The sequence below is a fragment of the Sapajus apella genome, unplaced genomic scaffold (assembly GCF_009761245.1).
Source record: "Sapajus apella isolate SASKATOON/1434 unplaced genomic scaffold, GSC_monkey_1.0 scaffold99, whole genome shotgun sequence".
Lineage (NCBI taxonomy): Eukaryota > Metazoa > Chordata > Mammalia > Primates > Cebidae > Sapajus > Sapajus apella.
In genome coordinates this window covers 6603384-6623161 of record NW_022437039.1, presented here as the reverse complement: position 1 = coordinate 6623161, position 19778 = coordinate 6603384, and positions in this window count along the sequence as shown.

The window sequence follows — 19778 nt, the reverse complement described above, 5'->3', positions numbered from 1 at the left end:
CGGGGTTTCACCATGTTGACCAGGACGGTCTCGATCTCTTGACCTCGGGATCCACCCGCCTCGGCCTCCCAAAGTGCTGGGATTACAGGCTTGAGCCACCGCGCCCGGCCCCAAATGGCAAATTTTAAGTTGTATGTATATTACCACAATAAAAAATGTTCAAAAGAGGAAAAAGTAACCAAGGTGTACACCTCAGATGTATGCCCTTTCCTTTATGTTATGCTTCTGGACATAAATAGAAAAAAAACTTTCAGAGAACATTTTACAATATGTACATGACACAGCTATGATGTGTATTTTTTTCCAGGCAATCCCATCCTCAAAGTGAGCCTATAACTTTCAAGACAGGGAGGTTTGGCTGACTTCTCTGTAGATTCCCCTTGTCTGGATTTTTTATTTTATCATTTTACCTCTCTTTTTAAAATTTCATTGAATCATCTTCCCTGATGGCTAGAGTGAAGGTTATGGAGGCCTCATACGAATGAGAATGTCATTGGATGGGCTCAAGGAAAAATGTAAAGATCTGATGTAAAGACCTCCCTTCCTAACTCACAACCCTTTACCCCAAAACTCATTTTTGTTGGTTGGTTGGAGAAGGGCATAATTAGCATGGCAGATGCCTTTTGTTGCAAGGAAATAATAACAGCGGAAAAAAAAAACAGACATATAATTAGTTGGGCTTTTTTGGTGCTCGAGTGTTACTATTGCTGATATTAAGTAAAGAACATGACACCTGATTGTGCTCTGAGTTTGGGGTTGATTCACATTCAGCTGGCGGAGATGTGGGCTTTTGGGGGATGTGAAAAGTGGCCTTGAATTTTTTTTAATAGAAAAAAAGATTAACTCCTGAACGACACATGAGTGAGTGATTGGGATTTTTTCCTAAGTCTTCTATTGTGGAAGTCTTCCCAAGACCACTCGTCTGTGTTCTAGTCATTGTCACTTGGATAAGTAAAATTATAAATCCTTTATAAAGATGCTCTACTATAAAGACACGTACATGTATATGTTCATTGCAGCACTGTTCGCAATAGCAAAGACATGGAATCAACCTAAATGTCCATCAATAAAGAAAGACTGAATAAAGAAAATGTGGTACTTACACAGCATGGAACACTGTAAAAAAGAACGAGATTATATCCTTTGCAGGGAGATGGTTGGAGTTGGAGAACATTATCCTTAGTAAACTAATGCAGGAACAAAAAACCAAATACCACATCTTGTCACTTATAAGTGGGAGCTAAATGATGAGAATACATGGACACAGAGAGGGGAACAACACACACTGGGACCTATTAGAAGGCAGAGAGTAGGAGGAGGGAGAGGATCAGGAAAAATAACTAACGGGTACTAGGCTTAATACCTGGGTGATGAAATAGTCTTTACAACAAACCGTAATGACACAGGTTTACCTATGTAAGAAACCAGCACATGTACCCATGAACTTAAAAGATTTTTTTAAAAAGATTTAACTAACATTTTATGTTCTCTTCCACAGACTCTCACTGTTACAACCTATTTCTGTTAAGCAAATAAACTAGGGAAAAGACTAAGCCCATATCTCTCATGCCAACCCTATCAGAACAAAACATAGAGCAGCGGCAGGGGGGGGAGGGGGCATTTCTTAGCCCCACAGTTAATCTAGAGGCTCCTAGCCCAGGTTCACCTGTGCATGGGGTGCCAAGTGGAGAGGGATGCTGGTGCTTTGTGACCATCTGCCTGTGATGCTCTGCCTGCAGCCAAAGACGTTGCTAGTATTTCCTGAGCCCTTTGCTCAAAATCCACAGAGCACGTATTCAAAGTCAAGTCATCTGTGTCATCTAGGTATGTTTTTACCTGCAAGTGGCACACAGTAGTTTACACAGATAAGGGTCTGTTTTTCTTACAAAACAATCTGTCTAGAGGTAAACAGCTGCTGTGCTCATTCAGAAGCTTGATGATGTCAGGGGTGGTGTCTCTGTCATTCTCTAAATTTTTCCTTCATGATTGTTATCTCGCATTCTCAACTGGCTACCCAGGATCTAAGCATGATGTTCATGTTCAAGGCAGGAAAAAGGTAGGGAAGGGTGGTGCCAGCTTCATCTTGTCCTTTTTTCCATTGAAAAAGAAAGCTTCAGTGCTAAGAGGCTGGAAAATAAATATTTGTCTTTACCTTTGGCAATCCGAAGTTTGTGAAAGACTTGAACTCATAGCAAAATGTCAACAGATAAGAGTCAGGTGGACAGGGTGTGGTGGCTTATGCCACTATTTGTTGGCACTATAATGGAAAAAAGCCAGGGCATGGGGTAGGAATAGCTACGAAGTGTCCTCTCAGCTAGCTAACCTCCAGGCCATCTTTGACTCACCTTCCTCATGGGTGAAATCTCCCTTTCCATGTGAATATGGGTGAGCATGAAGGCTGGAGTTCTTCAGTTTCAGCATATCAGGGCTTCCAGGAAGGCTGGACTTGTATGTCTCTATTCTTATTTCTGCTTCTGGGTCCTCACAGAAATGGATGCCAAGAAGGAATTTGACATGCAAGAGGTTTATTGGAGAAAATGCCCATGAAGGATAAAGGAGAAAGGAAAAGGAACAGTAATGAGAGCCTTCAGACCATGATGTGGGTCCCACACTTGGGAAAGGAGAAAAGGAAGGAAGGAGGATGTGGTAGGGAGATGCTCAGGCTGCCTGAGGAGCCTCCAAGCATGTGTTGTCTACCAGAAGAATCTTCATCAGGCAGGATGGGCTGGCACTGGCACCCTCACTTAGTTACTGGCCCAGTGCAGCCAGGAAAATACGACCTCATAGTGAACGCTGGGATGGATTTAACAATGCAGCAGCTGGAGACAATCGGCCAACCACCCTAATTATGGCAGGTTTCCTTGAAGGGCTATATGAACAAGGGACCTCCATGGCTGCAATTTCAGTCTCTCTCCTATACCTTTGCTTACCTCATCCTTTATGATACCAAGACTGCCTCCAAACTATGTGAAATCCTAAGTTCTATGTAGGAGGGCTTCAGCTGGTCATCTTACTGCAAAAAGGTGGGGCATCGTTTTGAAGGTGTATTTGCATAGCAGTCATGGCTGCTGTTTTACATCGGTTGCATGGTCACTCTGCATGACTTAAGGTGAATGCTAAAACTACCTCTATTAATTGTTGTGAGTTGAATTGTTTTCCAAAAAGATAGTTTTACAATGTTGATCCCCAATATTTGCAAATATGACCTTATTTAGGAATAGGGTCTTTGCAGATGTAATCAAGAAGAGGGCAAACTTGTCCTAACCCAGTGACAGGTATCCTTGTAAGAAGAGCAAATTTGAGTGCAGAAACACACAGGAGAATGTCCTGGGATGATGGATGCAAAGATTAAAGTGATGCATCTGCAAGCCAAGGAACACCAAGAATTGCTAGGGGTTACTAAAATCTAAGAGAATGGCATGGAACAGATTCTCTCTCCGTGCCGCCAGAAGGACCAGTCCTGCCAACACCTAGATTTCAGGCTTCTAGTCTCCAGAACTGTGAGATGATGAATTGCTGTGGTTGTAAGCCACTCAGTTTATAGTAATTGTATCCGTAGGAAACTCACACACCTCTGTGTATGCTGACATTGTCCTGGGCTCCTCCACATGCCTCACAGCCATATGCAAGGCCATCAACTCAGACATGGTGGTCAGGATTCTCCTAGTCCAACAAACCAAGGATGCAGGTCAGAGAATCTCTCCTGCCTTTAAGGTATAGGGAATAAAATCATCATGCCTGGGCATTATCAGGTATCATTTGACTGGCTTCTACTTGGGGTCTTCTTGTATAGTGTAACATTATAAAAAAAAAAACCCTGGACTTAGGAACCCAAATGTTTATGGTGAGTCAGGCTTCGGGTTGAGAGCCCAGGCTTTGGGGTCAGGTGACCTGAATGTGAATTCTGTCTTTAGCTGTAAGTGGTTAGGGTTGCTTGGGGAGTGTATTAGTCCCCATAAGAAAATTCGATAGACTGGGTAGTTTAAACAATAGAAATCTGTTTTCTCATAATTTTAGAACCTGAGAAATCCTAGATCAAGGCACTGGCTGATTGAGTTCCTGGCGAGGGCACTTTTTCTGTGTTGCAGACGTTCACCTTTTCACTTTGTCCTCATATGATAGGGAAAGTGCCCAAGTGTCTCTTCCTTTTCTCATAAGGGCATCAGTCTTATCAGAACAGAGCCTTACTATTATGACCTCATTTAACCTTTATCACCTCCTTGCAGGTCCTTTCTCCAAATACAATCGCTTGGGGAGTTAGGGCTTCAATACAGAAATCGGGGAGGGGAGGGACTTGAAATTCAGTCCATAACAGGCAGCAACACAACTTCTCAGAGCCTAGCCCTTCTTGTAAAATGAGGTTAATACTTCCTTAAAGAGTTCTCGGAAGGATTCGCTCAAGTCCCTCCATTGTAAATGACAATTATATGGCAAATTTTTTTTCCAGTATTATTATTATTATTCAAAAAACAATAATGAGGATGATAATTATTCTGTGGTTCTGGAGAGTACCTGTCTTTGAATACTCCTCACTCTGTCCTCTTTCAATTATTTCTTTTCTAAAAATACCATTCTTGGCTGAGTGCAGTGGCTCACGCCTGTAATCCCAGCACTTTGGGAGGCTGAGGAGAGTGGATCATCTGAGGTCAGGAGTTCGAGACCAGCCTGGCCAACATGGCGAAACTCCATCTCTACTAAAAATTTTTAAAAAGCCAGAAAAAAAAATTAGGCATGATGGTAGGCACCTGTAATCCCAGCTACTCAGCAGGCTGAGGCAAGAGAATCACTTGAAACCAGAAGGTGAAGGTTGCAGTGAGGTGAGATTGCACCGCTACACTCCAGCCTGCAAAATAAGAGCAAAACTCGGTCTCAAAAAAACCCCATTCTTGACTCTAGTTTCTGGAATTCCCAATTGGAAAATTAAGTACAATTTAGGGTATCAGTAAAGCAGAGCTCCAGAGAGACTGAGCTTAAAAGAGAATGAATAAGAACATCTGAAAAGAGAAAGCAAGAGCAAGCAAACAAGAGAACAAATGTGTTTCAGTACAACTATATAAATGTATTTTGAAAAACAAAATTATATGTTATTGCTTACCGTTATTTTGTTCTAAATTGCATATGGCAACAGTGTAATATTTTCAGGGTGTTGGGCCTCTAAATGCTCCATCTGTACCTTACTGATTTTATCTTGTTATCTAACCCTCTATGCACCAATGCGCTCCCCCCCAGGAGAGAGAATAGTGTGTGGAAAGGCCCTTTGATAGAAGAAATGATGCAAAGTCAAGTTGCAAATGGCAGGCCAGTGTGGCTGGACTAGCGGGAGGCAGAAGGAGAATGTTTTAAGACAACTAGAAATAGAAATACCGTTTGACCCAGCAATCCTATTACTGAGTATATACCCAAAGGATTATAAATCATTCTCTTATAAAGACACATGCACATGTATATTTATTGTGGCACTGTTTACAATAGAAGAGACTTGGAACCAACCCAAATGCCTATCAATATCAGACTGGATGAAGCAAATGTGGCACATATACATCATGGAATACTAAGCAGCCATAAAAAGGGATGAGTTTATGTCCTTTGCAGGGACATGGATGAAGCTAGAAACCATCATTCTCGGCAAACTGATACAAGAACAGAAAAGCAAATGCCGCATGTTCTTACGCATAAGTGGGTGTTAACAATGAGAACACATGGACACAGGGAAGGGAACATCACACACCGGGGACTCTAAGGGGATGGGGGTCTAGGGGAGGGATAGCATGGGGTGAGGAGATCAGGAAGGGATAACATTAGTAGCAATGCGTAATGTAGATGACGGGGATGGAGGCAGCAAACCACCATGACATCTATACCTATGTAACAAACCTGCATGTTCTGCACATGTACCCCAGAACTTAAACTCTAAAAAAAAGACAACTATGATGTGATCCAGCATTTTTAATGATCCCTCTGGCCTCTGGAAGCCACATGGAAAAAAGGTGGAAAGGAGTGAGCATGGACTTGGGAGAACAGCAGCTACATCCCAGATGCAAGGTGATGATGGAAATCACTACTGCTACTTATCTGATTTAATAATAACAGTAAAGTCTAGCCCCTCCTCTCATGTATGCCCCACAGACAGACTGTGGCATATACTGCCTCTGCTCAGAACAAAGCCTATAGCTGCCTCATCTTGCAGATTCCAGCCCAGAACAAGCAGAGAACAGTAAATGTCAGAATCAGACAATTTGCAAAGACGTTAAATCCCCAGCCCCAGAACTAGCTGCAGCTCTGTATGCTAGAGGACAGAAGCATAATTTTCCATAACCCAGAGCAGACATGAAATGTGAAGGCAAATCCCAATGCAGGTTTGGCACCTGAGAACAGAGACTTGGAAGAAAGAGAAGGGAAGCAGGAATGATTGAGGAGCTGTTCATTGTTCATTATTCCTTTGTCCTCCATTTAATCCTCCCAGCCACCCTGCAAGGAAGATTTTACTCTTCCCATTTCCTAGGTGAGCAAACTGAGGCATAGAGGACCTGAATGCCTTTTTGTTTTATAGACAGGGTCTTGCTCTATTGCCCGGGCTGGAGTATAGTGACACCATCCTAGCTCACTGAAGCCTAGAACTCCTGGGCTCAAGCAATCCTCCCACCTCAGCCTCCTGAGTAGCTGGGACTACAGATATGGGCCACCATGCTCCACTAAGGGCCGGAATGCCTTGCCCAAGTGATGAAGTGATCATGAGCATGGCTTCCTTGTAAATGATTGCTGAGTTTCTGATCTTAGCCACAGTGCTAGATAAACACTCTCCCCAGGGTTGCAGCTACCTCAGAAGAAGGGGCCTAATCCCATAACTAAAACAAAGGCCTATGTGACCCCTAAGAGGAATAAGGACTAACACCTAGTCCCCTTCCACCATATGCCTGTCTGCAAGCCACATGCATGGGTCATCCTATTTAATCCACGCTGAGACGCTCTGACAGAGGCACTGTTGATATTATTACTTCTATTGAGTAGATGAATAAATGGTTCTGAGAGGTAAAGTTACTTGTCGAAGGAACACAGATGGTTGGGTGGATTTGAGTCACCACTATTTGTTCTGCCCGGGAGGGGACAGGGCATAGTGCATAGGTAACATGATTGAAGACATCAAGCTGTTCTTATTTTTACACTGATACTCGAGAGTGGCATAACTGTTATGGAATATATTGTTCTTGTCTCTTTCTCTCAGCACATCCAATTTATCAAAAAAAAAAAAAAAAGATTGGCTCTTTTTTCAAAATACGGAGGATCCAGTCACCCCTAGCCACCTTCTGTGCTCACACTTTGCCCCAAGACCCTGCTGTCTCTCACCTGGATTATCACAAAGGCCTCCTGATCAGCCTGTCTGCATCCATCCTTGCCCCTGCCACCTCCCTGTCCCCTCACATGAGTGTCAGAATGGTTATGTTAAAATGTAATCAGGTCAGAGCACTCCCCCGCTCAAACCTCAGTTCACTCAAGGTAAATCCCACGTCCTTCACAATGGCCCACAAAGCCCCATGTGATCTGATCAAACACCTCCTATTTTCTCTTCCAGCTCCTCTTCTCTCTCTAATCCTCTCTTTTCCCTCTGCACTCTCTCTGGCCCTCAGGCATGCTCCTACCCCAGGGCCTTTGCATATGCCCTTCCCTGGAATGCTCTGTCTCCAAATACCTTCAGTCTTCACCTTCACATCTCTTTCAGGCTTCTATTCAAATACCATCTCATCCAAAATTCTTCCATGACCACCCTTTAGGAAATACCCATGTCCCTTTCTACCTTCCATACTCTGCTTTACTTTTCCCCTGTAACCTCTGACATAGCACATATTTATCTGTTGTTTTTTTTTTTTAATAACCTACCTTCCACACTGCAAAGTAAGTTCCATGAAGCAAGAGACGGAAATGGCTTTGTTTTGTCTGCTGCTCTATCTGCAGTACCTGGGACAATGCCTGGCACAGAGAAGGAGGGCAAGAAATACTGCTTAAATGAATGCATGAATAAATGAATGCTCAGGATAGAAAAAATAAATATGAGGACATGAGGCTTCCCCTTATCAAAGGCCCCCTATTGCAAGGATAAGAGAAAGGGAAATGTGTTGATCGTGCACCTACTGTGTGTCAAGATGGCAGTTAGGAGGGCAACCGTGACTCAGACAGGTCTAGATCCAAATTCCTGACTTTGCAGCTTGCTAGCTCGATGACCTGGGAAAATTACCTACCTGCCCTAAGCTCAGCCCCCTCACCTACTCAGTGTGGATTCTGAGGTCACCTATCACCAAGGATGTCCTAGGTAGGAAATACAAAATGCATTCCAAGTGCCTGACGCCTGAGAAGTAGAAATAAATATTAGCTATTCAAATTTTTACATCAGCTGACCTTCCTGAGACAGTAAAAGTGCCTCTTTCCTGAAGTACAATCAGGACTTTAAAACATCTTTTTTCACATGTGAGGTAATCAGAGTGCAGAGAGGAATCCCGCTAGACAAAAAAATCCAACTGACCTAAATAAATATTCCTCCCTCATATCATTTTTGACCTTTCATATTTAAACTTTAAAATGATGCAATACATGGATGCTCCACTTGAGATACCTGGACACCAATCACCTTCGCGTTTTTATCTCTGATTCCAGACTTTGATGGCCTGCAGTAATTCTGGAAGTTATTTTCCAGGGTAAGAAAATGGTCAGCACGTATGCTGTACACAGTAGTATTTGGGCTTCACTGGCCACAGAAAGAAGGCAGCAGGGAGCACATTTGTTTGAGGCATAGGTATTTGGTTGGAAAAATTCTGGTGCAAGAGTCCTATGAGTAAGGTCTTGAGAATTAGCACAGATCATTTACTTCTCCCTCGAGCCCCCTCGGGTTAGCTTTTACATTTAGGCAGAAAGCCCCAAGCTTGCATGTGTCACTGTGATAGAGGACATATTTCTCCTATGCTGATTCTGCTTTACGTGTTCAATAAAATCACCAACATCTGAGCAAAAAGGCAAACTATGGATCGTTTGATATCTTGTAATCCCACTCACATAAATTATATAGGTGTGTATTTCTTTAAGCACTGGAAAGATAGCTGGAAAGATGCTCTTTAAAATAGAACATGGTTAACTGGCTATTTAGGGCTGATGGGAATTTGGATGAGTTGAGAGGTTTTTTTGTTATTTTAATTTTCCTTGTATTATTTGAAGTTCCTAAAATTCCTGCATATCATTTGTGTAATAGAAAAGAAACAATAAAGTTATGTTCATTTCCAAAGCAAAAAAGTCATCGTCATTACTGTCATCATCCTCACAAACAACACTGGACCATGGCCAGTTACCATGCTTGAATTCTCTCATATGTGTGGTAGAGCTGGGGTCTGGTACCTAGTAGTGCCCACTCTAAGAAGGCCAACTGGGAAGCCAATGAGTTGGCTGTTTGGTTTCCTTGTAAGTTATTTGGGCATTTGTCAATGGCATCTAAAAGTCCTAAACTGATGTACCAGCTGGGGCAGTGTCTACACTCACTTTTCCCACTTCTACCTATGTTTGTGGAGTGAGCAGCTTGATAGGGGTCCAAATGCTGACAGTCTGTTGAACAAAAGTATTCTAACCCCCTTAGCACAGCAGGCAAGTGGGCAGAAGAGAGAGCACAGACATTTCTGGTCACTCCAAGCCATGCCAGGCTGAAACTTCCTGGCGACATCCAGGAAGAAGGCTGATGAATTTCCCTCATTTATTCCTTTATTAATTCGGTCATGCTAGGCATCTACCGCAGGGCAGATCCTAGATCAAGGCTTGGATATGATCCAGAAAAAAAAAAACCTGTCCTCATGGAGCCCACAGTCTGGAGGGGAAGGTGGGCAGTAAACACAGTAAGGCTTTGCAAAGCTAACCTTAGACAGGCCATGCTGAGTAGAATATAAACCAGATGTGAGATAGTCTAAATCAGGAGTCAGTAAATCACCAACTAATAATGTTTGGGTTTTTTTCTACATTTTTAAAGGGTTGTAAACAATAGAGTAATATGTAATAGGGTCTTTTGGTGCCTCATAAAGCCTAAAGTATTTATTCTGGTCCTTTACAGAAAGTTTGCTGATGCTCAGAAAAATCAAAAATGACACAGGGAGAGGACATATGAAGGCAGAGAGATTAGAGGGGACTATCTGAAGCTGCAAAACTTAAGCTGAAACCTGACCAAGCAGGAACCATTCATGGAAATAGCCCATGTGGTCCAGAAAGAGGGTCATCAAGTGCAAAGGTCCTGAGGCAGGGGGGAGGCAAGTGTGGGTGGAGCATTATAGTGGGGGAGATGCGTGGTGCAAGGTGCAGGGGAGTAACCAGAGGCCAGAACATGCAGGCTGGGGTGAGTAGCAATAGGAAGCACTGGACTCTGAGCTCTGGAGATGTCTGCCAGTGTGTCTGTCTCTCCATCTAACTGTCTGTAAATATCTATCTATACATATCTCTCACTGCAGTGAGGCAATATTTAGATAGATGATAGATTGATTTACTTTTTTTTTTTTTTTTTTTTTGACTCGGAGTCTTGCTCTGTCACTGACTGGAGTACAGTGGTGTGATCTTGGCCCACTGCAACCTCTGCCTCCCAGGTTCAGGTGATTCCCGTGCCTCCGCCTCCCAAATAACTGGAATTATAGGTGCATGCCACCACTCCCAGCTAATTTTCTGTATTTTAAGTAGAGATGAGGTTTTATCATGTTGGCCAGGCTGGTCCCAAACTCCTGACCTCAAGTGATCTGCCCACCTGGGCCTCCAAAGTGCTGGGATTACAGGCATGACCCACCACACCTGGCCTGATTTACTTTTAACTTTGAAATAATTACAGATTCACAGCAAGTCACAAAATAGTACATAGAGTCCCATCACTCTTTTTCCCCAATGGTGACGTCTTGTATAACTTACATAAGTGGAAAATTGACTTTGGCATGATATCATTAACTAGACTACAGTACTTGAGTTCATTATATTTGCAATCACTCTGGCCACTCCGTGGAGAATGGATTAGTGGCAGGCCAGCTTAAACTGCAGGTAGAAGGTTTAGCAGGCTACTACAATTATCCAAACAAAAAAAGAAAAATGAATATAAAGAAAAATAGATCTCAGCTTTCTGTTGAGAAGTTCTTTTCTACTTTGTTTCAGTATCTGGCGACCTCATGAGCACCAACAGTTTCATGGGACAGTAAAGATGAAATAAAGTAACATATAGAACTATAAGTATAGACCCTGGCGCAGTGTGCTCTGTAAACATGAATCCCCTGCACATCCTCCCCCTCCATTCTCAATTGGGATGGAAGTTGATGAGTAAACTTGTTTGGTATGGTAATGTGGGAAAACAGACTGAGTGAAATACTACAGGACTTGGGGCTCTAGTCCACCCAGCAAAACATTTGTCATGTAGTAAGGACTCCATGATGTTATCTGATTTGTGATTGAACAAAATAGCCCAGGAGTACACACAGAACTCTGGCAGAGTGGGTAAGTCCAGGGACTCTTGAGCCTGAAAGCCTGAGTTCAAATCCTGACATTCATAGCTGTGCGGCCTTGGGAAGGTTTCTGAATCTCTGTGATGGATGTTTACTCCTAACTCAGGCAGCTGTTATCCTCTCTCTCTCTTCCCGTTTCCTTTCCCCTGCAGCGTAACCTTGACGCAAATCACTGACCTTCTTGTTTCAGTTTCTTCTTCTGTAAAATGGGATGATACTAATGACACCTCTTTTCATGGAATCAAGGGCATTAAATGAATGGATATGTATAAAATACATATAAAAATGTCTAGCCTATGCTATTCATAAATGCTCCAAAAATGCTTCTTTTGTCGTTCCTTTTTCCCTACTGGGGAACGACCCCTCCAAATTGAGCCAATTGGGGGCTATTGGGGAAAATACTGTGCAAAATATGTGACACATTCTGTGTTTACTGTAATGATCCTTTCTGTGAAATGCATTGGGAGTTGTCAAAATTAGACTCAGCATCCAGTAAATCATGATAATACGAGATTACCTTTCCAGTGGCCCATCATTTGAGGAAATACACACAAGCTCCAAGCATTTGTGAGAAGCCAGAAAATGTGGTCATGGCTCCTGAGAACAGAAGGAAGGAATATCTCATTCCATTTCCCAAGTTTCCTGGGACCCTCTAGCACATGGGTCAAACTAAAACTCAAATGCTGATTCCTGTTTTCACTTCTAATCCTAGTAACTGATTGAGAAGGTTACAAGTGGCTCATAGAGAAACTTAGCATTTTTTGTTTCCTAGTAATTGTGGCAATCAGTCATGGTTGGAAACTACTCAGAAATGCATATAAAGCACCCTACAAAATATTCGGCACATAATATGGACTCAATAATGTTAGCTGCTTTACCATTTCATGAATAGCCTTGGGATACATAAAGGACACTAACAGAGTGATTAAGAAAGTAGACTCTTGGGCCAGTCCCCTGAATCCAAATGATAGCATTAATAACTGTGTGGTCTTGGATTTTTTTTTAACCTCTATGAACCTTTAATATGGGGAGAATAACAGTACCTATCTCATAGAGCTGTTGTGTAGTTTAAATGAATTAATATGTGTGAAAATGCATATGAACAGTAACCAGCAAATGACACAGGGAAAGTTCTGTGTTAGCTCTAATGATCCCTTCAATGAAATGCACTGGGAGTAGCCAGAATTAGACTCGAGATTCTGGCGAGGTACGATGGCTCACGCGTGTAATCCCAGCACTTTGGGAGGCCAAGGAGGGCAGACCACTTGAGGTGAGGAGTTTGAGACTACCCTGGCCAACATGGTGAAACCTCGCCTCTACCAAAAATATAAAAAAATTAGCCAGGCGTGGTGGCATGCACCTGTAAATCCACCTACTCCGGACACTGAGGCAGGAGAATCTCTTGAACCAGAGGGGCAGAGGTTGCAGCGAGCTGAGATTATGCCACTGGCACACCAGTCTGGGTGACAGAGCGAGACTTGGTCTGAATAATTAACTAACTGACTGACTGACTGACTAAGTAACTAACTAACCAACTTACTAAATAAATAAATAAAAGATTTAGTAAATCATGATAACATAAGATCACCTTTCTGGTGGCCCATCGTTTGAGGAAATATGTATAGCCTCCAAGCATTTGTGAGAAGCCACAGAGATGTAATTTTCATTTTCTCAGAGCAAGTCTCATAAGAAAGTCCTGTAGAAACTTTGGAAGATTACAGAAGCTGCTAAGATTCTGAAACTAAATTAAGAAGAACAAAATCACAGAAAATGCTGAATGGTAGCACGGTGAGGACACAAATGTGGTTTGGTTTTCATTACAGCTTCTGTAGGAATTAATCAGCTTGATACCAAGTGGCAATGTTGTTTTTTTTACCAAAACATAGTTTTTAGCACAGTCTAAGTGAGCTGGTAAGACCAGATGTGTGTATGTGCATGTGTACACGTGCATGTGCACACACACATATAAAAACATACACCACTCACCTCCTCAGCTCAAAGTCTAATCAATTAATCCAAATGAGCTTCCAGAAAAAAAAATGTGTCCCTAGGTTGGCATGAGTCCGTGAGACAAAGCACTAGAAGACGTGAACCTTAGCCATAGCCTTGCATGTAGCAAACTGGTCCACAATGTATGAAGTGAGAAGACACAAGACAGGGACACCTGGAACTCCTTTCCCAGTCTTCACCCAACTTTCAGGGAACTGGTTGAAATCTAAAAGACTTAGGTATAAATTCTGGACCTGTTCCTTCCAGCTCTGTGACCTGGGGAAGATTCACTGAGCCCAAGACACCAAAATTGTAAAACAAGCTTTCCTTAGAATTTTAAGAGTGAGATGATCTGGTGTACATCACTTCTTAGAACAGTGCCCACACGTGGTAACTGAATAGCCCACGTGTGCTGGCAGTCACTTTTCCGTTGTGACTTGTTCTCTTCCTGTAAAGCTCAGATTTGACGGTTGCTGCTAGATTCCAGACTATTTAGCTTCCTCTTGGTTATGCCTTGGACTCTGCATACCAGCTCAGATGATTGTGTTGCCTGGATAAGACCCCTGAAAACTTCCCATGACTGCCAGCTTCCTCTAACTAGCAAGTCCTGTTTCAAACTGGCCTTCTGGTCACAACTATATAGCCCTCTGATGTCTGAAAGCCTCCATTGGGAAGTCTTCCCTCTTTGGAGTAAGTGTTGCCCTTTCTCCTCATGCATACACTACTAGGAAGCCATGAATTCTCATTTCTGTTGCAAGTGCATTTATCAGATGTCTTTTGCTGCAGTGCAGTAAAGAGCAAAGAGGGTTATAGATAATGGACTTGAGTGTATTTGTTTTCTGTGTTTGTTTTAACAAATTGCTACAAACTGAGTGGCTAAAAAAACCAGAAATATAATCTTTCACAGTTCAAGTGGCCAGAAATCCAAAACCATCCTCACTGGGCTGAGCAGGTCCACTCCTACCAGAGGCTCCAAGGGAGAACCTTCCTTGTGTCTCCCAGCTCCTGGTGGGACTGGCGTTCCTTGGCTTGTGGCTGCATCATTCAAATCTTCAGTATCACTGTCTTCATTGCCTCTGTGTATTGGTGTTAGCTCCCTTTGCGTGTCTGTCTGTCTGTCTCTCTCTCTCTCTCTCTGTCTCTCTCTGTCTCATAGAGTCTTGCTCTGTCACCCAGGCTGGATGCAGTGGCAAGATCTCAGCTAACTGCAACCTCTGCCTCCTGGGTTCAAGCAATTCTCTGTCTCAGCCTCCCGAGTAGCTGAGATTACAGGCACCCACAACCATGCCCAGCTTATTTTTGTATTTTTAGTAGAGACAGTGTTTCACTATCTTGGCCAGGCTAGTTTTGAACTCCTGACCTTGTGATCCACCTGCCTTGGACTTGCAAAGTACTTAGATTACAGACGTGAGCCTGCATGCCCAGCCCCCTTTGTCTCTCTCTTATACGGACACTTTTGATTATATTTTGGACACAAGATCCTGTAATTTCCCTGTCACAAGATCCCTAAATTAATCTCTAACTTAATTGCCTCTGCAAAGACTCTTTTCCCAAATACAGTCACATTTACAGGATCCAGGAATTAGGATCATTATTCAGCCCCCTAAGGTGGGTTAAATGAAGCAACAGGCGAGATAGGAAGTCATGTCTGTGAAACACCTGCTATGTGCGAGATTCTTTCCTCAAAACAACTTTGTGTGATAAATATCATCATTTCTATCATATTGATGGTGACAGTGTTTTTAAAAAATAAAAAGCTGAGAACAGCAGCGGCATTTGTTTTTGTTTTTAATTATAGATTAAATGGTAATTAATCAGCCCAACATGGAGGAAGGGGGGATTTTCTAACTGCATCACCTGTATGCTTGTCCTGCAACTGGCTAAAACCTTCTTGTCTTTCAAAAGCTCAGCTTGGTGAGGGTCCCTCTATACATGGGGGGGCTTTCCTGCACCCTAGACTTGGCAATGACTTTCCTCAGGGGCTCTGGCTTATTCTGTGCTCTCTGTTGCTTCCTGTCTGTCCCAAAAGACCGCACAGCTTCTCTAAGGTCAGGGAGCCTATCTCGACTTTGAGTGCCCCACAACTTGCCCAGGTAAAGCACAGGAATTAATAACTATTGAATGAATAAAGTGATAAGATTGAGACTCAGAAAAGTTTACATTATTTTTCTAATGTCTAATATTATTATTCTAATGTCACGCTGCCAAGGGGTTTCTTCTTGTAATAAATCAGTTCTTTTGCCTTTTAGAAAATTAGAACAGTGCAGATAAAGTCTCTTTGACTTCCACCTCAAATAGCATTATGAAGGTCATTCCTGTTCTCCCAGACCTCTTTTTATGACTTTACATGCTCGTAAATGTATCCATAAAATACATGGCATTTGCTGTGATTTTTTTACAGAAATGGTGTCGTTCTAAATGGATTTCCCAACAGTTCATTTTTTATTCAACAATATGTGTCTTTGAGATCTACCTCTCCAACTGATGTCAATTCATTCCTTCGATGGCTGTGTTTTACTCCACCATGTAAATATACCATATCCTATTTATTCTTTCCCCTATTGATACACCCTCAGGTTGATATTATTTGCCTTTAATTACTAAGGGCAGTTTTGCAGTGAAAATTTCCATGCACGACCCATACTGCATGCGGATAAATGCTTCTCCTGAATAGATACTTAGAAGTACTGCTGGGATTGGAACCCAGATCTTCCTGATTGAAAAGTCTTTCTATAATGTCAAGCTTCTGCTTCTTGTTCTAGCCAAAAAATCACAGTTGAGAGTCCTGGAAGGGTCAAGCAGAACTGGGGTAGTTCCACTTTTGAAGGCAGATGAATCACCTGGAACCCTGAAGAGAGAGAATCTGACAGGTTTAACAGAATTATTAAAGGGAGAACAGTTTCAGCTCATTCATCTTTTCACTGTTATACCCCTTTCTCGCTTGCTACTTTGCTGTTTAGCAATGCAAGAGGCAGAAGGTAGAGGGGCCCTTCCTTAAGACTACACAGGAGTGAGTACCCACTCCTTTAAAACTGTGGATCAGTTTTAAAGCCTTAAAACTGGTCCACACTGGCCCTGGCCTCTGCTCATCCAGCTGTGTGACCTTGAATAAGTCTGATAATGCTTTTGATTGACTTGCCTTTCCGATCCTCTCCTCTTTTAATAAAATCACCAAGGATCTGAGAAGATCAAATCTGCCTCCAGCCCCTGCCACCTGGAAACAGACATAATGATGCCAGCAGTATTTTCCCTTCTTTTTATTCATTCCTGTATCCATTGTTATTGAGCATCTACCATGTGAAAGGCACTCCTGAGTGTTCCATGCTCTCCCTCAACTACCCTGCCCCAGGGCCTTTGCACAAACTGCTCCCTTTAAGTAGTCAACTCCTACTCACCTTTCACCTGTCATTTCAGGGTCATATTCACACATGGAAGCCTTTGCATTGATCGAATTCCCAATTTTTTGTAGCTCCCAAATCCTTTTCTCCTTTCTCTCTGGGACCATTTGCCCAGGTATAAATAGAAGATACGGACAAAGAGAATGACTAACATGATTAGGGTTCTAATATTGGAGAATACTCGGGAAGCCTCCCTCACCCTCACTTTGTGTTGCACCCCTTACCGTAACCCCACCACCAAGCCCTAATATATATAGTTTTTTTAATTTGTCACATACATTCTACAGAGATCCCCTTTTTCCCATTGCCACTGCCACCTCCACCTCCAGCCTTGGCCATCATAATTTCTTGCCAACTTTCTTATTCCTCTTTCCATTTTCACTCAAGCAACTCCCACGAAATCTGTCTGATTCATCTCTTTATGTGATCTCAGAATGAATGCTTGATCTTACCACTCCTCCCTTGCTTATAACTGTTCAGTAGCTTTTCACTGCTCTTACGATAAAGCCCAGAATTTTTGACATGCACTAGAAAGCCCTCTGTGATTTGAAACTACCTCTTCTCCAGTTTCAGCTCACACCTCCCCACCTCCAGCAGATTTGATCTTAGATCCTCACCTTCTTTTGTCTCCTGAGTGGTCTGTGCTCTCCCCCACCAACCCTGCCCCAGGGCCTTTGCACAAGTTGTTCTCTTTAGCCAACTCCTACCCACCTTTCACTGTCATTTCAGGGTTATATCTGTACATGGAAGCCTTTGCAGAGTCCATTGACCAAATTCCCCATTTTGATAGCTCCCAAATCCTTTTCTCCTGATAGCTCCTTTCAACAGATTGGAATTATATTTATCTATGGAAGTACTAATATCTGTGTCTCTCACTAGACTGGAAGGCAGTGTTTATCTCCATTAGTATATCAACAATGCCTTTCACATAGTAGATGGTCAATAAACAATGGCTGCAGGAATGAATAAAAAGTAGAGGAAATACTGCTGGTATCATTACGTTTCCTCCTAGATGGCAGGGACTGGAGGCATACTTGATCTTCTCAGAACCTTGGTGATTTTATTAGAAGAGGGTAAGAAAGGCAAATCAATCAAAAGTATTATCAAACTGATGATAATTCAACATATTTACCATCTTTGAGCCTCAGTTTCCCCACTTGCAAAACAGGGAATATAGTTATCCCCACCTCCTAGGGTTCATGTGAGAATTAAATGAGATCCTGTGTGTCAAAGTACTTAGCACATTGACTGACATATAGGAAGTGCTCACTCAACGTTTGTAGTTTATTCTCATAGCAGGAGCTCAGTAAATGAGAGCTGATATGAGGCATTCTTTGATTAGCCAAGATTTATGGATTCAGGGCATTAAATGCATAATGTCCTTCGACTCTCATGTCAGCCTATTTGTCACCTTCTTTTTGAAAACCAAATCCTCCCGAAAATCTAGTGTTTGAACCGATCAGAGCCTGCACCCCACTATGTACAATGTGGCCCAGAGACCTGCAGCCATGGCAACACCCTGGAACTTGTCAGAAATGCAGAATCTCAGGTCCCACCTCCAACGTCCTGAACCAAAATCTTAATTTTATACAACACTTCTAGGTGTTTCAAATGTTTATCAAAGTTTAAGGAGCCCCAAGTCTAGGCCAATCAGACATCTCTGCTCTGAGACTGAGGCTGCTTATGGAACTGCCTAAGAACATGGCACATGAAGGAACAAGGTGAGGTTTGAACCTATGCTATCTGATTGCAGACTGAGATCTTGATCCCTCTACTGTGCTGACCAGCATGCATGAGGTGCCTTACTGAAATCAACAGGCAAGGACCTTGGCCCTCAAATTATGGACAGCCTCACAGTGGAGAGAGAGAAACAGAAAATGTTGATGCAGAAAGATAGATGCTGTGATGACAGGTGGGGGTGCTATGGGAACCCCATACTCCCCAAGGCCTGGGATTCACCAAGAGCAAATACTTTCTGGTGCAAGCAGTTAAACACAAGGTGTTCAGGCAAGTCCACATAGCCTGGAGCAGGGCTCCCAGAGTTTGGGAAAACAGCCGAGCAAGAGCAGTGGTAAGGAATGAATGAAGCTCTACAGGTGGCCAGTGGCCAGATTCAGAAGGTCAGCAAGCCTGGTGCTTGGCAGCCTGCAAAGATGACAAAGGTGCTCACTTTTGCTGCAGGGAGCTAAGGCCGAAGGGCAGAGTGCACAGACCTCCCCCTGCCTCTCATGGGGATAATACTCAATAGTTACAGAACTTTCTCATGCATTCCCTGAAGTGGTCATGGAAACCCTAAGAGGCGGGCAGGGAGCCCTGTTTTACAGACTAGCAAGGGGTACAAAGAAAATGAATGACCCAAGTTACTGTGTGGCAGGCTTTAGAGTGGATACACAGTAAAAGGTGGCATTTTCCTTCATATCTGATTAAGCAGAGGAGTTGCTCCATAATTGTCAGGTCATTTTTTCTTTCTTTATGTATTTTTGAGATGGAGTCTCACTCTGTTGCCCAGGCTGAAGTGCAGTGCCCCAATCTCGGCTCACCTCAACCTCCAGGTTCGAGCAATTCTCCTGCCTCAACCTCCTGAGTAGCTGGGACTACAGGTGCACACCACCACACCTGGCTAATTTTTTGTATTTTTACTGGAGATGGGGTTTCACCATGTTGGCCAAACGGGTGCCAAACTTCTAACCTCAAGCAATCCACCCATCTCAGCCTCCCAAAGTGCTGGGATTCCAGGCATGAGCCACCATGCCCGGCATCAGGTCATTTTCAAAATGTTGATGTTTTTACCTTCTCTCCTTTTTGTGTTCCCATGAAATGTACTGGGAGAGATGCTTAATGATGAGGAAAGCGAGGCACAGAAGGAATAAGCAACCCTCCTAAGATTCTGCAGCAA